Raw genomic sequence first — 21,799 nt, 5'->3', positions numbered from 1 at the left:
AATTTTCATGAGAGATATTCTTACGGAATTAAGAGAACAGAAACAATTAGAAAAGAAATACTAAAAGGCCATCGGATTCCATTTGTATGTCCCAAAACCTAAAATTTTCATAAGATTTCTTTTAAAAAACAGATGTAAACGTCGACTTTCCGATTTAAGATAAAATAAATTTTGTATGTAAGAAATAAATTGCGGGCACAAAATGAAGCATATATTAATTTTACTATTGTTTACAAGCGTTATTTGTTTACATAAAGAACTCTTTTTCAAAAAGAACGGCAACTTCTCCCAACAGTTGATAATTCATCATATATACTTTTTATTTCCTTTATGAAGAAGTGGGGAAATTTCCAAGATATAATAAAAAAAATGACAATGATTGGTATTTCTTAAAATTAAATATCATTTAAAAGAATTAAGATAAATGTATTTATTAAAAGTATTTTTTCTTAACGAATGCTTATATACATCAACTGAGAAATAAATAGGTTGTTTTTTCAAAATATTTAATATTTATATTTATTAAGATGTAACATACATACAAATTTTCATTCTTTAACATTTCTAGAAAATTATATAAAAATCCTGGACGTCGAACTATATTTTTTAATAATGAGTAATCAAAACATTCTTTAATAATAAATCTAAAAATCATTTTTAATTTTCTTAGAAACATTTTAATTTCATCTTCGGTCCAATGTAATGTTGAATGATTTCCGTATCCTTTCTCGTCTTGTCAATAGATGGCACTAGGAAAGGCAACTTCTGGAAATTTCTCCAACGTAAGAGATTCAAAATGACGAGGAATTGAACTTAATAATTAAAAGAAGAAACTGATTTTAGATTCTTAATATACATTTTATATCTCATTTCACTTTTAAGTGTGTATTCGTTATTATAATTATAGAATAAGAGGTGTCAAAAAAACAGCAATACTAGAATGAAAAATTAAGCAAGTTAATTGTGTATTTAATAAGTATATTATTTCTTTAATTTAAGATTTAAAGAATAAATGTTACTAGATTTTGGATGGTATATTTCATTTTTATTTTATGCTTAGATTACCTTTTCTTTGTTGTGAATGTTACATTTCACAACAAAGAAAATTATTTTTTCCTGATAATTAATTTTGTGAATCAAAATATCTTATTCAATATAAATATCTGAAAATATATACAGAATTCTGAAACAGGATTTTAATAAATCGTTATATTAGACTTTTTAAAATTAATAGCATAAAATGTAATTAAGAACTATTTTTAACCTATACGGTTGTTATTCGAATATTTTCATCGGGCTTTGCAACATTGCACATATTCTACAACATGAAAAATATATTAATATAGCTTTGTTCTGCTAATTATCGATAAGCCATATATATTAGAGACAATTTTATTAAAAATTCTTTAATAATTATCCCAATAAATTAACATTTATTTTCATTTAATAATAACTCATTGATTTTATTCATTTACGCATGCTTTTGTATATTTTAGATCGCAAAAAATATTTTTGATAATGTACCAATTTTATATTTTGGTCCCAAAAGTACTACTATAGAAGAATTTTAAGGCTCTCTTAGGTTCATTTAGTTACATTTAAATTAATGTGAATACTCAAAATCATAACGATTGCAATTTATTACTTGTTTTGTAGGTCAGCACAAAGAGCTGAATAAAATACACAACGAAAAATATGCTTACATAGATTGACACTTCAAAAGACAAATGTTTATAAGCGTTTTATTGTATGCCAAATCCCCGAGAGAGTAATACATTTCTCTCTTTCTCGCAAGCCGATTACATATAAAAGAGTAGTTTCCAGAAATTATCCAAGGATATTTGTACTTACGCCATTTTACTGTTCGACCGAAATTGAAAATCGCTCCAGAAGTTGATGAAGAAGCCTAACTGCTTTCAATGTTTTTAGCTCATTTGCATGTCCCGTCACGCTAACTACAACGAAAACTGGTACCCCGGTAATAATGGTAATGGTCAAATGGTGTATAAAAGGTGGGCGTGTCGCGATGCAAAGTCGGTTGTATTTTTCGTATTTCATTTCAATTGTTCTTTGGAATGATATTTTTATCTCCATCGCAATCTCCACATCTACCTCACCTTCGGGAACTGCCTCTCCGTCCCGGGTAATGAGCGCTGTTGGGAAAATAAGTATTAGTTTTGAAAGGGGAGACGTGCATTCGCTGCGTAATTGAAGAGCATTTTTTGTTTAATTATCAAGTTGCAGAGTTCATTGGAAGAAAAAAATGCTGTTTAAATAGGAAATAATCATAACTGATACTCATGTGAGAATCATTTAAAATGTCTTTTTCTGAAAACACTACATAATTTTATGTATGTAAAATGGAAAAAGGAAGTTTTCACGTCATTTTTTCCGGAGTATCATTAATATTCATCAAACCTGCATGTTTAACTTTCAAAAATTTTTACAAGAATAATTTGTTAATATGTTTTGTTCACCGGAAATGAGTTCGTCTACATTTCTATAGTATAATTTACCAAGCTATCAAATACTGATTTTAGTTATAGTTTCGCCCTGTTTTGAGGTTACTTTTAGAATGAAATTTTCATAATTTTCCTCCATGATCAGAGGATAAGGATGGCAACTTAGTAGAACGTTTAGTAATAAATAACTAACTCCTCCTCCGAATCCAAGTTCACGTACCCGGCCACCACAGTTAAAAAAGTTTTTCTCAAGGAAATATAATTTTTAAAGAGAGGATAATAAAAAAATTATTCCAATTGAAGAAGAATTTTTTTTTAAGAATAAAGAAAAACTATTTTTATTCTGTTATAAATTCTTATAAATTTCTTGCCTATTTTCATCGAGATGTGGTGTCGAGAATGCATAAAAAATTATATATATATATATATATATATATATATATATATATATATATATATATATTTGTGTGTGCGTGCGTGAGCATTTTTGAAAAATTATCTTGGCCGAAGACAGAGAAGACACTTTGAATTTTTAATTTCGTTTTATTCCATCCCGGGAAGCATGATTTATGTACAAGCATAAGCGACGAGCACATCAACACAGAACGACACAAAAGCGAAATGAGGAAAAACTAATGAATTATTTTTTAATGTGATTATATACTGTGAGATTTGATAGGGATTTCTTTACACGTGTCGATGTTGGTAAGGTAATTATAAGGATCTTTTAAAAGAATGTTTTAGCTCGACAATTTTTTATCTCTTCACTCTGAGTGTGGGAGCTTGTGGATATCAGCAATTTTACAGAACTTCTGTTGCATTAATTACATAAAAAAGAGGAAATTGGATTAGGAAATAAGAGAGCATTTTAGATTGAAGTTAATATGGGCAAAATTAAGCTAAAAATTAGGAAATTAATTAAGTTTAAATTAGACTTATATATATATATATATATATATATATATATATATATATATATATATATATATTGTGAGATATAAGATATAAAAATATAATATATTAGATAAAATATATAATATATTAGATAAAAAAAACAGCATACAAAATTAGATATTAAGAATCCAAGAGAAACACATGTTACAATATAATCTATGTCTCTCTCTGAATCTCTACTAATAATAAAGATGCAATTGAATATTTGTGCATGTTGTTATTACTCTATGTCCAGGATGTTTGACCAAAAACTAGGAAATTTGGGACATACATACTTTGGAAGGTGGAAAGTGCACCTATTTTTTTAAAATTTTTCTTGGATCTCTATTAATTAAAAATGAAGTGATATTTTGTAATTTTTACGTCATAAATTCCAAGAATATTACAGAAACAAAATAACTTTTATATCAACTAATAAAAGACTAAAAAAACTATCTTTTGAAAGATATAAATATTTCTGTCATATATATTTTTTAATTAGTTCTTTTAAATTAAGCGCCATTTGGATGAATACATTTTATTGTAAACAGTGATACTGAAATCGTTTTCATTGAAGCTACCAATATTTCACTCTGTATTTTTACTACATGGTTGATGATCTAATCTTGAAAATTCGGCTTTATTTTTCCATGTGCAATAAGTTTCAGTAAAGAACATGTTTTCAATATTTCTTTTTGAAATTCTTATTGCAATGGAAATTTAACTTAAGAATTAAGGAATGGTAATATCTTTATTATGTCCATTTTCAAATGCCTGTACTCTTTCCTGTGATATAATCGAATGTATAAAATGGAGCCAGAATATCAAGGAATTGTGTGTTCCCCTAAAATAATATGCTTTATATGATTATTATAAAGTTTGAATAAACATATTTTGCTGAAGAAGTTATTAAGACAAAGTTATGCAAAATATTTGTTGATTTTTTTAATAATCTTTAATCGCAGTGCGTCAACTTATCATAAAACGTTAGTTTTTAATGTGCCTATTAATAATATCCAAAAATTCATTCTGAAAATTTGATTTAAAATTGCTAATATAATTCCGCTGTTAGATGATATTTCAGAATATTTTTCATGGGCACATATTTAAATTTTTAAATTCTATTTTTGAAAAATTTGATATCCATTGCCTCAAAAAAAAGGGAAATATTAATTGCAGATGAGAGTTCATTTATTTAAATTGAATTCAATTTTGGATACATTTAAATCTTACGAGATCCGGTGTTGAAATCTAGGAGAAGTGGTAGGCAACTGGATACATTGCCATTCTGGTCAAGCGAATATCACGGTTAATTGCAATTAAGAATTCTTAAGCAGTTCAAATAATTGCAATGCAAAGCTCAAAAATACTTACAGACGTTTGGACCGGAATTCGTTACATTAAAACCTAATTAGAATTTATAAAAGTTAAGTGGAATCAGAGGAAATGATACTTAAGGCGTTACATACAATAAGCATCATTTCACCGTTCCTTTAAAACGTACCTTAGCTAATGAATTACACGGTGCATTAGTGAGTACTCGTCGCGTTCCTTACCAACGGAATATATTGCGACATCGGGAACTGGGTATCATTACGGGAAGACGATTACGATTCCGCAGTAACGTGCGTTATCGCTATGCTTGTCGTTGCCAGATGCCTCAAAAATTAGATAATCAAAACCACGGCTTGGTTCAGTGTCGCATTACACGGCTGTTGGAACGATTACGGGACTGGAAATGGAGCAGAATTCTGAATTCCTGAATCGAACGAAAGAGAAGGATTAATATTTTAAAACCTTCTTGTGGCAGTAGCTCCGATTTGTCACCGACGTAATGATTTCCAATCGTTTGTCTTTCTCATTTCCGCTGCATTCTAATTATAACATAAGACAATTGACGAATGGCTGTTCCAAGTTTAACAAGAGCAATTTGAAGGCATTTCTAATTCAAAATAATTGAATTTTCCATATAAGTTATAAATTATAAAGGATATTCAATCTCTCCTTTTTAAATATACCAGCGCTTCAGGGTTAATAAATTAAATGTGATGGAATAAACAGTGCGTCTCGGTTTAATCCGTTGGCAGATGCATTTTCTACAGTTTATTGTAAGGATTTAATTTTGAAAGAAAATTATCAACCAATTTTTAGAAAATCCGATTCGATTCACTCGTAAAAATGAATGATTTAAATTAAAAAGTTGATATTAACAATCAAAAAATTCATTTAAAAATAAGATTAAATAAAAAAACAGTAATAAAAATCAACTAAATTGAACACTGCATTTTGATATATTTAAATTTATACATGTTAATTCATCGTATTCCCTATATTATATATAATCTAATTTAAACAATTTCCAAAGTTTTATCGTAATTCAACACATATTAACTTCATTCTAAAATATTATCTGATCTCATTTTACTTTTTCTATTTAACTGAATCAACAGAAAGCTCTGTAAAAATGCTTTCGTCAGCGGTTCCCATGTTCCGAGTTGAGGGATAAAAAACTGGCCAGCAAGCAAATTCTTTTAAAATATCCCTACGTTCCTCTGATCAAAATCGACACGTCTAAGAAATCCCTATCAGAATTTAATAGCATATAAACACTGAGATAACTATTCTCACTTGCTTTTACGCTAATCTGCTCTTGTATCGTGCTGTGAACGAACGTGCCTTGTCCGCGCTATTTGTCCAATAATCGTGCCACTCGGGATGGAATAAAACACAGATAAAAATTCTAAGTGTCTTCTCCGACGACGATTCTGCTTCAAAAAATAACTGTTATATATATATCTATATCTATATATATATATATATATGTATGTACGTATGTGTGTGTGTGTGTGTGTGTGTGTGTGTGTGTGTGTGTAATCTTATTTGGGGGTTACACACACTTTGGGTTGAAGCAGAATGCAGGTTCAAAGATACTGAAGAAAGAATTCACATTTTTAAACTAAATACCCATTTCCGGAAAGCAATTTATTTACAAGCAGGCGCGGACAAGGCACGTCTGCAATACGCGATACAAAAGCAGAAGTAAGAAAAGGGAAGCCCGAAACAAATGATCACTAGTCTTATATAACATGGGATTTCCGGCCACGTGTCAATTGAATATGTGTGTTGACCTTCGACAAGGGCAAAGGAGGGATCATCTTCATTTGACACGTAGTAATTCATTTGATATGTGTGATTGCCTGATTGCGCAGAAATTTTTACTCAGGTTCTGTTGAATTATTAAAATGGAATGAGATCAGGAAATAAGAAATTACTATGGGCTAAATTAAGATAAATCTTTGGAAATTAATTTAGTTTAAATTAAGAGTTTAAAATATCGTATATATATATATATATATATATATATATATATATATATATATATATATATATATATATATATATATATATATATATATATATATATATATATATATATATATATATATATATATATATATATATATACTGAGAATCTATAAAAATAAATTCGTTTTCTAATTAATTACATGTTTAATAGTTGGAATTAAAATTACTTAATGAACAATGACTAGTTAGATAGAGCATATGATATTCGATAAAATGATTTCACGATTTCGAATGACTCTAATTGAAACTCGATGAAAAACTTCTCAGGAGAATAAAATTGGTGATATACGCAAACATATTTCCTACATAATTACAATAATTTCAAATAAATCATTACATAGTATTGCATAAATCTTATATTATTTAATAGCAGGGCCAAAAAGATTACCCGGGAAAGTTTTTAATCTTAAGACACTTTCAAATAATTTATGTAACAATATATATGTGAACTTTACGGATCAAGCATTTGTATAATTATAAATTTTTCTAATATATGCATATATATTTGAAAAATGATTGAATATACATATTTTAACTACGAACAATCTGAATAAAAGTTTATAATAAAGTACAAACATTCAACGAGTAACATGTTTTAATTTTGCAGATATCGTGCACTTTAGTTGAGATATTTTTAAATTTGATAATCCTACAAATACTATTCAAGGGCGTTTTCTATATATATATATATATGTATAATAAATCTTTGAAAGAGATTCTTTTAAATCTCTTTAATTATAAAATTATTTGTTAAGTTTGATTTCACTTAGATATGGCATATATCTTATTAAGAATATTTTTAATTCGTTTCACTTTTTTTTTTATTTTATTCATCTACCTTTAATTTAAATTAATAAGAAAATCAAAAATTTATACAGCGAAATGTCAAATATAAAAATTGTTAGATTCACTAATGTCTCAGCTGCTTTTAGAGATCATATACGTACAAAATAACTTTAATCATTACAACATTTAAATGATGAATTTGGAAAGATGAATATATTATCAACATTAAATTTAATGATGATTTCAAAAATTTTTCTTAAGCTATAGAAATTATGATCTTTCCCGCTTATTATTATTATTTAAAAATTGATTTACACTTTTTATTTCCCATAACGTAAAGTTAATATGCATTCACTTAGAAGCTATTTTTTAATACATATAGACATTTAGGAAAGAATAAAAAGCTTCCTATATATTCTCTGAAGCTGTGCCAAGACTAGCAGATATAACTCTATTCGGTTCAGGGCTGAACTTTATTCGATTCTCAAAAGTGGGGTGTGGGGCAGACTCCAGGACGAAAATAAAAAAAAAGAAAGGAGTAGAAGTGAAAAATGATTCTAGATTGTATCGCGGAATCTATTGAATAAAACGTAAAGGAAATTTCATTTTTTCCTCCAAAAAATTTATTTGATTTAAAAGAATACAAGGGGGGAAGTGTAGGTTTAGGAACCTGTCAAATATTGAAGTAAACCAGAAGTAATATCTTTAAAAATGTTCTCCTGCATGTTTGAGGATGATGCCGGTCTGGAGAATGTACTTCTACTTCTTATAATGTTGCACACTATTTTTTTCAACTACAATTTAAGATCCGGGGATTCTTTAAAATACTGGGCTTTCAAAGATTATTTTTCTTTTTCTCTTGCTTTATTCAAATCGCAAAACACTTTTAAAAGTAGTTTTTGGACATCTTCGCAACGAAAGCGAATGTTAATAAATGCAGCACGTGACACATTACGATGAATTTTGTCACGAAAAAAAAATCAATATTTATAAGTTACTAGAATTGTTTAGTTTCACGATTTTTTTCATGTATATTTACTTCAAAATATTTATTTTTAAAGACGAATAAATTATATTCTTGAAAAAATTGCTTAAATGAGATGGAAATGGGATAAAATGTTCATGCATACTTCAGTTTTAGCTTCTAACGAAATTTCATGTATTTCTAGTAAGGAAAAAGGTTGCAATTTTAGATCTATAAAGTGATTTTTTGTTTTTTGCTATTATCAGAATGTAATTCATTTTGCATGAAATACGAAAGCGAATATTTTTCTCAACTCCAATCATGTGCTTTTAGCTAGAAAATATTTTGTTATTGTGTACCAAGGATAGAATAGTCTTTTGCCAAAAAAAGAAATTTTTTATCGGAAATAATAAGTAACATACGATACAAATAAGTCAGTTTCTATCTTAAGTTGACAGAAACATAGATTTTTCTTATTTTACAAAAAAAAAGGGGGGGGGGGCAAACACTTAAAATTATGAAATTTAATTTCTAATCAATAAAATGCCGATTTTAAAGTAAGATACAGACTTTCATCTAATATAACAGCATTCACTTCTTTGGCCACTTTTTACACATTTTATACATACCCTTTTTAGATATATTTTGAAAAATATATATAGTTTCCTTTTAAAAACTTTTTATTTTTAGTATTGCGATAATTTTCAAGAAAATTTTTGAAGGGAATTCAAAATCTGCCTAAATTAATGAATTCGTTGATGTTTGTAACAGAAAACTTCATAGATTTATCTTAATTTTCTTAGTTACAGTTTTAATATCTAATGTTTTAATTCATAAAATCATTAACGTATCTGGATTTCTCAGAGTCCTCAGTTAGAATATGTTTTGTATTTTTATTCTTGAAATTTCGTTGGAAAAATATAGGCTATTTTCTTTACTTGAAAAATGGTAAATTGAAGTATTTATTTTGTAATAAAATTCATCCAATTTTCAGTATGTATTTTTTTCTGTCCTGACGCATTTTCCCCACCCATTTTTTTGAAATTGTGTATTTTTTATCCAAATTTGTTTTTAAATGATGCTTGTTTGTTTTTTCTCATATTTAATCCTGAATTTTAATGCAGAGGTTAATACCTCTACAATAATTCAAAACCACACATTGCGGGATATTAAAGGAATTGTACGAATAGTTGAAATTTTATGAACTTGTGTAGGATTAAAAGAATGCATATAATATTCACAAGTTACGCAATTTTATTTTAATATTATATTCCAACATTTAATCGAACCAACAATTTTTTTGTTCTTTTAAAATCACAAAAACAAATAATAAAATATTAAAGTAAGCATAGTAGAATCTAAATAATAATTAATGTTAAAAATGATATTTGTTATTCAAAAGTAAAATTTATCCAATTGAAAATATGAAAGTTTAAACTATATTACAATGTATTTTTTGTACAAAAAATTATCTATTTGAAAACGAAGAACATATTCTCCAAAATTAGAAATATGAATTATAAGAAGCATCTCCAAAGTTGAGTAGATAATAATAATAACGATAGCACTAAACAGCAGCATAATTTTTTTTAATTAAATATTAACTGCTTGTCTCAGATTGAGATAATTTACTTTTGAGTAGATAAAAACATCGAAATGTTTGAAGAATGTGACTTGATAAAAATATAAGCAAATTTATTATAACGACTTGGAATTGAAATAGTATTATTATAACCAGTATAATTTCCATGGATATATTACTAGTGCTAATCTTAAAATCATTAAATGGTCATTGAATATTTATCAGTATGCCATCTCATATTCTATTCACTGCTTGCAAAGAAATAAGCAACATCGTTGACAAAAAGTGGATGCAACTTGTCCATTCAAACAGTAGAAAGAAACTTAGAAATGAAAAGCGAGCATTAGTAGTTCAAACTAACAATTTATTAAGCAACTTAAAATTTAAACATAAGAAAATTCGGAAGCAGAAATGTGTTACTGACTTGCAATTTTTTAGTCAAAACATCTTATATATACACTTGTAATGTTTCTGAAACTCTAGTACAAAATTTGGAATACTTTTCGGGAGTCTCGAAAGAGATAAACATCTAAGAGTAGAACACATGTTCGAAATTGTTCTACAGCTTCTAGAAAAATAGTGTTTTGCTCCCAGTAGAATTAACTCCCTCGATCTGGATGTTTTCCATCGGTTTTGTGACATTAAAAAGACACCTTCTCAGGAAGGAAAACGCTCTCCAAAAAGAACAATTCCTTGCCAAGATAAAAAGCGGTAAGAGAAACTGGAACTGTTATTTTATTTTTTTAAAGAATGTGAGAGGCGATTTGGATTATTTTTCGCTCCATGGTCTGCTCCTTTGTCTTTTCTGTCTCATATATATATAACCCAGTTTTTTTACTCTCGTAAACTTTCAGTAGTTTGACATATTTTTTTACTGAGACTGATGCGCTGAGGGAATATACCACTAATGGATGTTGCCCAGGACACCGAAAAATGAAACGTATTTTATGTCTTTCTAATGTTGACTTTCTTTTTCTTTTTAACTTTGATAGACAGAGTTCACAGAAATTACAGTCGAACACGTTACACCTAGCCATTTAATCACAGATCAATGTTCATTGCTAACTTTTTAATTATTTAACTATCATTTCCAAAACTCATTTTAAAAAAGACAATAAGCAGGATGAATAGAAAAAAAACTCCCAATTTTTGATAATAAGTCAATACGCGTGGAGAAGATGTGCAAGAAGCTCGAAGTAAAGTTTTTAGAAATAAATTTGCTTGTTATTTCACAACAAAATTTAATCGTATTATATATCTTACTTTTATTCTTATGTTCATAAATGGACACAGCAATTATGAAATTTATAGTGGAACTTTTAATATCTGACACATGCATTCTGCAGAAAAGAAAACATTCACTGTTAAGTATTTATCGTTAAATGGACATTTAAGGGCAGTTAGAGGCTCATTTCAGCATCTACGCAATAAACTTTGGACGAAAAATCTATCTATTAATAATAATCATAAATAGGTAAATATTTATACTTTGGTAGTAAAGTTTTAGAAATAATTCTGCTTGTTATTTTGAAATGTAAAAGTTAATTATTTTGTTTGCCTGCTTGATGTTGAATTTCCTTCTCCTTTAATTTTCGTAAATGAATTTCGGGGTACGAACTCACAAGCTAAGTGATGCGATTCAACGCCCTACCAACCAGGTTATCCGGTTTGTCATTACAAGCAATGATGGCTTACAAGCAATGATCTGCACAGCTATTGATCCCATTTTGTCGTTTCTCCTGAGTTGAACAAGAAGAATATGTTTACAAGATTAGGATTGATTCAGAAGACTACCAAATGTAAAATGTTCTTTGCCATGTGTTTAGGAAAATAGAAAACGGAAACACAAAGAAAATATTTACGAAGAAATATTTTTTTAGCGAAACACTATAATTTACAAACATACTGTAAAAGGGACGTAAAATATCTGATGGAAGAACTGATGTATTCAATAAAAATAGAAACGATAGGCCATCTCTGATATATTACGAATTTCTCAAAGGAACTCAGGAATCAAAGCAATGTGTCACAGTAAAAGAATTGGATGAAATATTTCAAGAAGCGCTAAATCAAAATCCGTTGATAAATATGATTTCGACAACGGATGGAGGGGTGGTGGTTATGTTAACTTGGGATAGCAAAGTTTTTAATGCATAGAAAATAAAGCATTTACATTTAAATAATATTGTAGCAGTTCCTGTAATACTAGTCATACTGACTAGGATGACGTCAGAGACAGCACCTTCTGATGCCTTGTGGCACAATGACTCAGTTCTGGTAGGGCGATGGCATGTGCAGCATGCTTTGATCCATGCTCTTACGTGTATCTTAAAAATTGTTCCAAAAATTTGTTTGTAAATTTCTGTGTGTAACGTGACCTGTAAATAAATAACTGTTACAATAATTCGGAATTTTTAATGAACCATTTAACGACCTCACAATATACTATAGTTTAATTTTTAAAAAAGCTAGTTTTTTTAAACAATATCATTTTACTAATGATCTTATGTACAGAGAGGTTCGTATAATATTGGACATTCATCACACAAAAATAAAATTTAATAATTATTATTAATTAATTTTAATAATTATTATTATTGCAATGTAAACTCGCAAATGACCCAATGGGTGTCTACTGCATCAATAATAATATATAAAATTATTACTTAGAACACTTTTTAATTGCAACATCTTCTCTGTCTGTACATTCATAATACATGCACTCAAAATAACATGAAAAAGTATATTAAGTGTAAAATCTTTTTGTTTAATAATAATTAAGTGTTTAATAAATAATTAAGTGAATATAAAAACTTTGTTGATATCTGATTTATTCGTAGTTTAAATTAGTTTCCGACTTCTTCATACCAACTAATTGAAAATATTTACAAGAAATTAAAACTGAAATTTAGCATTCTTGATATCCTGTTGGCATAATTATTCAAAAAAAGGAGATAATGTGCTTTTATAGATATCCTTTTTAAATATCAGTGATAATATTTTTGTAATTATAATATATAATCCTAAATTTATTATAACATGCAAAACTAATAGAAAAATGCATTTAGAACAATTCGACTAAAATAATGAGCTAGAATTTCGAAAAAGGTTTATGAAATGTGTGTATCTAAGTCGTTCTCTTGGCCCTAGATGGCGCTACTATAAAAACAAGAGACGTTCTCCCAGCGGCTTAAAATCGCAGTCTTCGTAACAGCGGGCTTGTCCATAGCAAGTGCCATAAGAAACAACAACAACAACACAACATAATTTTGAAAACGTAAGTATTGAAATATTTGTATCATTCTATTTATTTAATAGTAAAGAATTATTGTAATTGAAAAATAATTTTATCAGTTATAAGTATAACAGTAAATTCATATCACTATCTTAAAAATTATGTAAACGACAATAACAGAAATTTAACTCGTTAACTGGATATGACGATATATTTCAAAGCAAAACAATTGAATATCTTAATTACCCAGTTAACAGGTTAAAATTTTCAAAGTAAAAGTGATAGCTAACAGTTATATTTTTGAATACATTTTTAACACATTTTATAGATTCTCAAGCTTACCTTTAGCATTATTTCATTTATTTTTATAACAACAAGTCACTTGTCTTATGCTTTCGTACCATCAGAACCTGCTTCACATGAGAATTCGAAACTTCCATCTGTCTCAATCGCTGAGTTTTAGGAATCAAGAATTTTTTTCTTTTTCTAAAATTTTCCCTATAGCTTTTCCATAGCATTTTCTCACTTTTTTTTTACAACTTCCCAAACATGCTAACTTCCTTTTGGTTCTTTGTATTTGCGTATACGTCATGGATGTGTGCATTTCCTACTAATCTGTATTCTTCTCCTAAGTTTGCATTTCCTATTTTTGAATTTCTGGATTCTTTTGCGTTGTTTCTTCAAATCAGGTTTTTACCTTTTTCATTCGTTTGTCCGAAGTTTTAGAGATATCCTTATCATGGCTGCACGTTTCTCTTCCTTTGCGATTCGTATTTTATACATAGGGATGATACATATATTCCTTAGAATCTTTTTTTCTTTTTTTATTTATTTATCTCAAAAGGAAACCTGGAAAATTTATGACATAAGCCTTTTCAAACATTTTCTGAATATTAATTTTTTAGAACATTTTTTTAAAAAGATAGCTTTATATTTGATTTATATTTCTTCAATGTCTATGTTCAATGTGTAATAATTCGAATATTTTTATCTTGATTTAAAATTAATATTAAAATCTATCTATCTATCTATCTATCTATCTATCTATCTATATATATATATATATATATATATATATATATATATATATATATATATATATATATATATATATATATATATATATATATATATATATATATATATATATATATATATATATATATATATATATATATATATATATATATAACGCTTACGTGAACGTAAAATAAGGCCGCAATTCTTAACCGCCGTTTGACTACAACCTCGCCCGGGAATATCAACATGCGGTTTGATAAAATATCAAGCTAGTGCTATTCTTACATCGGTTTAAAAAATTTAAAGTTTAAATTTTTTACGATAAGTTTAAATCATGCCGTATTGATTTTAAAGCAAAATCATCGAAAAAGAGAAGACATGTCGAATGAAAATGCTCAAGAATCGTTAATAAGAAGATCCTGTCGTTAAACATTTATGTGTGCGGAGTGAAGTTTCCGAACTGCAGGAGCATAGTTGTGGAACTATGTCAGGATTCTGTTCTTTTTGCCAGGCACGTTAATGGGAAACAGAAGTAAATTCAAGCTGCAAATACACGAAACGTTTCCATAATTTTTTAAATGTTTTAATTTCTATTTCAATGGGGATCATCTCATTCAAAACTGACTACATATAATATTTTGTTGGCCAGAAATGTTTTGTATATTTTGCACAAGGTTGTCAATTTTAAAAAGTCAGAAATATATCATGATTCCAGGTTTCAATCCCTAACTGTCAACATATTTCAGGACATTCTCTTTCCTAACATGTCTTTTTTCTGTTTTCTACCGTTGATTTTTCACACTTCAAGCCACTCTTTCTCTAAATTTTTTGTAAATAGTGATTTTTTTAAAATTCTGTTTCTATGGTATAGTTCCCAGATTTGAAAAACTGTGAGAACAGCAGAATTTTTTTGAATTTGTTTCTGTGGTGGATGTATATAGTGCCTAAATGAGGAGTTATTTGTGTTTACGAAGATCTTTTCTAAGGTTCAAATTTCGAGTGTAGTTTTTGCCTTATTATTTTTTTTTTATTTCTTTCATTGTTTTATCTTGTTTTGAAATGGACTAAATTTGAATACAGCTGCTTTGAGACGATTTATTTTTTTGTAAATATAAAATTCTTATTCTGTTTCTATAGTGCAGCTTCCAAATTTAAACAATTGTGACAATAGAACATTTTTTTTTCATATATATCAATTTTTTTAAAATTCTGTTTCTATGGTATAGTTACCAAATTTGAAAAACTGTGAGAAAAGCACAATTTTTTTGAATTTGTTTCTGTGGTGGGTGTATATAGTTCCTATATGAGTAATTATTTGTGTTTACGAAGATCTTTTCTAAGGTTCAAATTTCAAGTGTACTTTTTGCCTTACATTTTTTTTTTATTTCTTTCATTGTTTTATCTTATTTTGAAATGGACTAAATTTGAATACAGCTGCTTTCAGACAATTTATTTTTTTGTAAATATGAAATTCTTATTCTGTTTCTATAGTGCAGCTTCCAAATTTGAACAATTGTGACAAAAGAACATTTTTTTTCATAAATATCAATTTTTTTAAAATTTTGTTTCTATTTTACAATTTTTTAAAAATTTTGTTTATTTGGTGAATGTATATAGTTCTTTAAATGAACGGTTATTTATGTTTACAAAAAACTTTGATACAGGTGATTTTTGCTTTACATTTTTCATTTATTTCATTGTTTTATCATGTTTTGGAATAAATTGAATCTGGATATAATTGTTTCTAGACTAAAGTGGTTTTATAGATGGAGAGAGAGCGAATCGATCCGAGAGGAACTGCATTAGCTGTTCTTGGGTTTTGGCGAGATTAAGCGAGCAGGATATTAAATAATGTGAATTCTTAAATATTAAGTGAAAATCTTTGATCAGATTATTTCAGCGATTAACGAAAATAGTAGTGAAAACAAGTATATCCTTTTTGTATTTTTTAAAAACATTTTTTTATCTCGTAGAAATTAATATTTGTTCATTGAAACAACCCCATTTTCATTGACTAACACTTAAAAGATGTATCCTGTATGCACTTCCTTTTTAAATATTCTTTGAAAGTTTAAAAAAAAAAAATATTAACTCGTAAATGGAGACGGGAGTCAAAATGACTCCACGTTGTTCATTATCTCTGATTATCACGTGGTATTTTGTCCTTGAATAGTCATCTCTTCAGTACTTTCAAGTTGTTCTTTCTGTTTTGTACGTTGGAAAAATTCTAAGTATGAACACATGCGTATAACCGAGTTATTCTTTTTCAAAATTTTTGTTGATATTTATTGACTCCATGCCTCTGAAACTTCTTTTAATTTGAATAATGCAAAAGAATAAAAAAAAATCTTAAAATAATATTTTAAAATATTGTATTCATCTTTTTTGTTTGTTAAATCCCAACAGTTAATAATATTTGGGCAATTCCGTGGCATCTAAACAAAGTAAATACCCCTAAAAAGGTTGTTTAGGTTTTTTCATAGAACATCTTTCCAACATTTAATAACATAAAATTTAACAATTTTAATATTAATTAGTTTTAAACAGAGTTTAATCATTTTTCAACTAGCAGCGTTCTTTCATTTTTAAAAGAAAGATTTAATAAAAGAGAATTAAAACACAATAGTGATGTTTGTTCCAAATAATCACAATAAAATATTATAGATATTAGCGAACTCTTCGGCTTTACTCTAATTTGCGAAACCTAAATTATTGAGAATTTCTCAAAATGCTGAAAACAGATATTTCAAATACATTATGTGAATAACAAATATAAAATTCTGACCCAGCTTAAGATAAGATAAGTAACCTATATTATATATAATTAAATTCAGTGTTTTTACAATCTATGCTATAAGCGAGAATTCGTGTCTTATATATGAAAAATATTTTTGATGGCGTCTTCTGTTAAACATTTAGAAGAAATTTAGATCTCAGTTTAGATCTAAATACATCTAATATGTACATAACAATAAAAAGTTCATATTAATAGAATTTATCTAAAAAATTACTGGAATATTCGTTTATTATTTTCTTTTAAAAGGAAATAATTTGCTTCCCTTTGATCGAAATAAGGAAGTATAAAATATTAGTGATTTCAGTGTTAATGATGCAAAAATGCAATCATCCATTTGTAACATCATGTATCATGTTTTTCGATTTCAAATGTAAATAAAAATGAATAGCAGAAGATAAAAAAACAGATAATATTCTTGGAGTTCACATTTGCAAAATATGTGTAATTCAATAAAAAGGGAAGGCATTCAAAATTGACAACCAATTTTAAAGTATTTTCTAAGTAAAAAAATAATAATAATAATAATTTTCTTTACTCTTTTTAAGAAGGAAACTTCAGCAAAAAATTATAAAGGAAGAGAAAACATAACTGACATCATCATTAACATCTTTTTTTTTTCATTTTGGAACCAAATTATTTAATACTTATCTTCTGTAATCTTTTTTTTCAAAGATTTAACAAATTAAGACTTGTGTAACGAATTAAAATCATATTTAATGATTTATGAATCCAAATTGTTTCTTGGACTGTCAAATATTTATGTCAGCAAAACAAGTGATTCGGCGAAATTTCTGATGGAAAAAAAATCAAGTATTATTTCATGTGTAGAAAATTATTTTAACTTTTTGCCTTCTGTGCATTGTCTTATTTGTTCAATTTTTTTTTCTTTTTTCTTTTTTTTTTGGTAGAGACGTCATTAGCACTGTAAATAATGTCATGCGGAAGTTAGTTGGATCCTTAATGAATAAAGATAAATACATAACACTTTCTATCTTTTTACTTTCTTTATCTGTAGAACAGCTGTATCTGAAAAAAAAATTGGAAAACGCCCGCAATTAGTATAGACATCTGGCTCATTAGCAAAATGTTCAGATTGTGTGTTTTTTCAAACACTTTTCATCCAGTTCAGAAATTATGCATCTGCCAAACCCACATATGGATGTGAAAATTAAATTCACAGCAGCAGAACTAGATATTTATTTCTGGGGTGTTTTTTTTAGCAAAAACAAATTACAGAAAAAGTCGGATCTAACTTACATCTTACAAAATATGCAAGATATGCAGGTCTTATAAAATATATCAAAACAAAAATAAAAAATAAAAGGTTCACAGTTACTTTTAATTTTTATAAATTGTACCTAAAAATATTGAATATTCATATTCTTATTGAGAAATATTACAGAGTTAAATACTTCCGCAATGTTTGGAACCAATCCTAATCCTGGTTAACCTAGACCAAATAATATAAATGAATACATAATAATATAATAATTTTAAATAATATATAAATAATAAAAATAATATATAGTTATTTATAATATTTAAAATAAAATATAATTTATAATATATAATTCGAAATAATATAATTGAAATTGCGTATTTTATAGGTGTTTATTAAGTTGCATTGGATGAAAAATATTGATATAAAAATAGTGCTTTAAAAGAAACTTTTTTCTATTTTAAGTTGTAGGATTGATAATCAGTGAAATAATAATGAGCCAGTAGTGCTCATTGTTTTATAGTATCATAGATTATCCAATATGTTCTTATATATTTTCTTTGTAATTCTACAATAGCACACTTTGAAACAACTTAAAATGAGATGAAAAAATTTAAAAAAAATTTATAATAATATTGAATAATGAGAATACTTTGAAATTCCATATATCGTACCAAAACATTTATAATATACAGTAATATTTCCAAGATGTTAACAAATTAAAAGATATTATAAATGTAAGCATAAAATTATACATTTTCTCTTAGAAATGCACAGTTACTAAAACCATTGGCTGAGGTCTCCCAAAACTTTCTCGCGTACTCTCTAATAAAGATATAATCCCATAAAAATGGTTTGCAATGGTTACGAAATATTGAATTTTTGCAATAATTCAGCATTTTTACTGAATCTATGGTGTAATAATTGGCGTGTTTTTTTTGTTTTTTTTTGCAACGATTCAATAGAATGCGATTAATATTAATCGAAAGCAGAATTTGTCTTTTAGACCCGTTTTTGCAAACTGATAGAAATAAAAATTTCATCAATTAACTGTACTTATAGTCACCAAATCCCTTTCCAAGTTTGATATAGATAAACCCACAGCGTTTTGAGCCATCGTGTTTACATGCTTCGGAATAACAGATTGACAATTCATCAAACCCTTGTTCGATTTGGTTCAATTTAATAGATGCTAACGCTATAGATGTTAAATCTGTGTACCTAATTTTATCCATTTAGCTCTTTTTGTTTCTTTAGTTATCCTGTTAACGTATATTCGAAAAACCAGACGATATTTAGACAGATTTCCTGTAAATTGAATTTACTCAAAATCTGATAAAAACCTACAAATTTGGTGTGAAAATCTTATACCAAAAAAACATTACTAAAATATCTATTAGATTAACTTAAAAAAAATCGTATACCTCAAAACATTATACAACAGAGCGAACATAATATTGTAGATTTTATTTTTAATAATACTGTTCAGTACATTGGAAACAATAAAGTAAATTTAATATGATAAATTTTCCGAGGTTCAGTTTGTTATACCTGCTTCTTTAATCTGATAAGGCAGGCTGTAATAGATGAAATTTATAAGATTTATGGTTTTTTATATCTATATCATAAGACGTCTTAATCTTAAATAAATGAAACTATTCTTTACAGACACCGTCAGATATTCCATGTATTATTATCTTGAATGAAAAATGTCAAAGATATAGTCTCTGTGGCAACGTTGTTTTTCTATTACTCTTTTTTTAAATTTTTGACTAAATCTCTTACCGATCACTGATAATATTTTCGAACGAATTATAACGGTAACAAATTTCGAGCTTCTTTATGCTCAAACTCCTTATTTATATAAATGTTATCTAACCTTTTCTGAAAGACAGCATTTTTATTAGCAGGATAGAAAAGTTTAATGGACGCTTTATGCCCTTTGTGAAGAATTTTCCTTTTAGTCGAAAAAAATTATTTACGAGAAATCCACATCAAAATGAAATGAAATGCTTGTTATGCAGGTGAACAGTAACCGTGTTCAGGGAAGGATTATTTTAATGGTAATAAAAGCTGACTGACAGAAGTGGGAAAGTTAAATAAATAAATCACTAAAGGATACAAATTTCTGATTTTTTAAAAATTTATTTTTCATTGCTCCACCGTATAAAAATGGAAACACTGGTTTATCCTACCAAATTCAAAATTGTTCTAATATGAGACAACTGCTTTATGATAAATTGTCGGACAGGAAAAGAGAAAAATCATTTGAAAGCTAGATATTGTTACGGAATTTTCCGGGGTTCGTTTGGATAGTGGGAGTTATATGGTGTGGAGAACACTCAATCAGCAGGCGGCAGTAGAAAATAAAACAACGACGTTTATTTATACGAAGACACACAGGACAGCACAAAGACGACAACTATATACAGCACAGAAGAAGATTATCTTCAGCCGAGATGTGCAGACAACAGCACATAACAGACTCTAATGCAGACCGTAGCGCACAACTTAATTCAGCACTCACTTGACTCCGCCGCTAATCTCCGGAAGGCCAATTCTTTCTGTCGATTCCGACTACTCTTCGACTCCACTGGTCCACGACTAAATTCACCGTCGACTCACCTCTGTCTCTTCAGACGATGACTCCGCACTGTCGCTTCCAACAACTCTTCGACTACTCCCAGGCTCACCACTGCTGGGTCACCACTGCCCGGCAGCTGCGGGTGCTTCCTTTTATTGGTCTCAGGAGGCTGGGCTAGAAGCCTCTCAACCAATAAGGAACGTTCGAGGCGTATCTTCGTTCCTACTGGACGGATCGGGAAAATTCTCGATGTTTCGGGTATAATCTATTCTGGCGCCAAATTCGTCGCCAAATGGTCGCCAAGCTCTGGGACCTCCAATGGAACCGACTATGCTGGGAAGCAGCATCACAGGTTCTTAACAATATTGAAATGACATGCATGAAAGTTGATTCACACGCAGAGGTTTATCTAAAGGATGTGTAAAAGGGAAGTTGGTGATAATTCCGCAATCATTGATAGATGGAAGGAGGGTAATATTTATTTTTGTTAAATATTATTTTAATAAACATAAATAAAAATATTACTATTATTTCAGTTGCTAAAAAACTCCGGAATTATGGATAATAACACTCAAGTATATTGAAATTCTATATATTAACTATTTATTTTAATCAATTTAAAAATAACTCTCTTAGAATCAAATGCGTTAAAGTATATTTATATATATTGGTGCTACTTAAATAAGATCAAAGACGTAGTAAGTTACGATTATTTATAATGCTTTTTGCTGTAAATATTGTATCATACTATACTGGTATTTATCAAGTTTCAGTCTATGAAGAGGAGTTCATTGTTTTTCGCTTCAAAGAGAATCAACTCTTTTACTTTTAGCAACTATTTTACTTTTTTT

At 28.0% G+C, this 21,799-nt stretch overlaps 1 protein-coding gene across 2 annotated transcripts in view; it reads right to left on the bottom strand.

Annotated features, from left to right (window-relative positions):
- LOC129969387 (hemicentin-1-like) overlaps positions 1-21,799 on the bottom strand; it is a 423,763-nt gene that overhangs the window by 116,515 nt on the left and 285,449 nt on the right. The gene's annotated exons all lie outside the window — the stretch shown is intronic.

The sequence above is a fragment of the Argiope bruennichi genome, chromosome 5 (assembly GCF_947563725.1).
Source record: "Argiope bruennichi chromosome 5, qqArgBrue1.1, whole genome shotgun sequence".
NCBI lineage: Eukaryota > Metazoa > Arthropoda > Arachnida > Araneae > Araneidae > Argiope > Argiope bruennichi.
The sequence above is the reverse complement of the archived record's forward strand: the minus strand, read 5'-3'. Positions and strand labels throughout refer to the sequence as shown.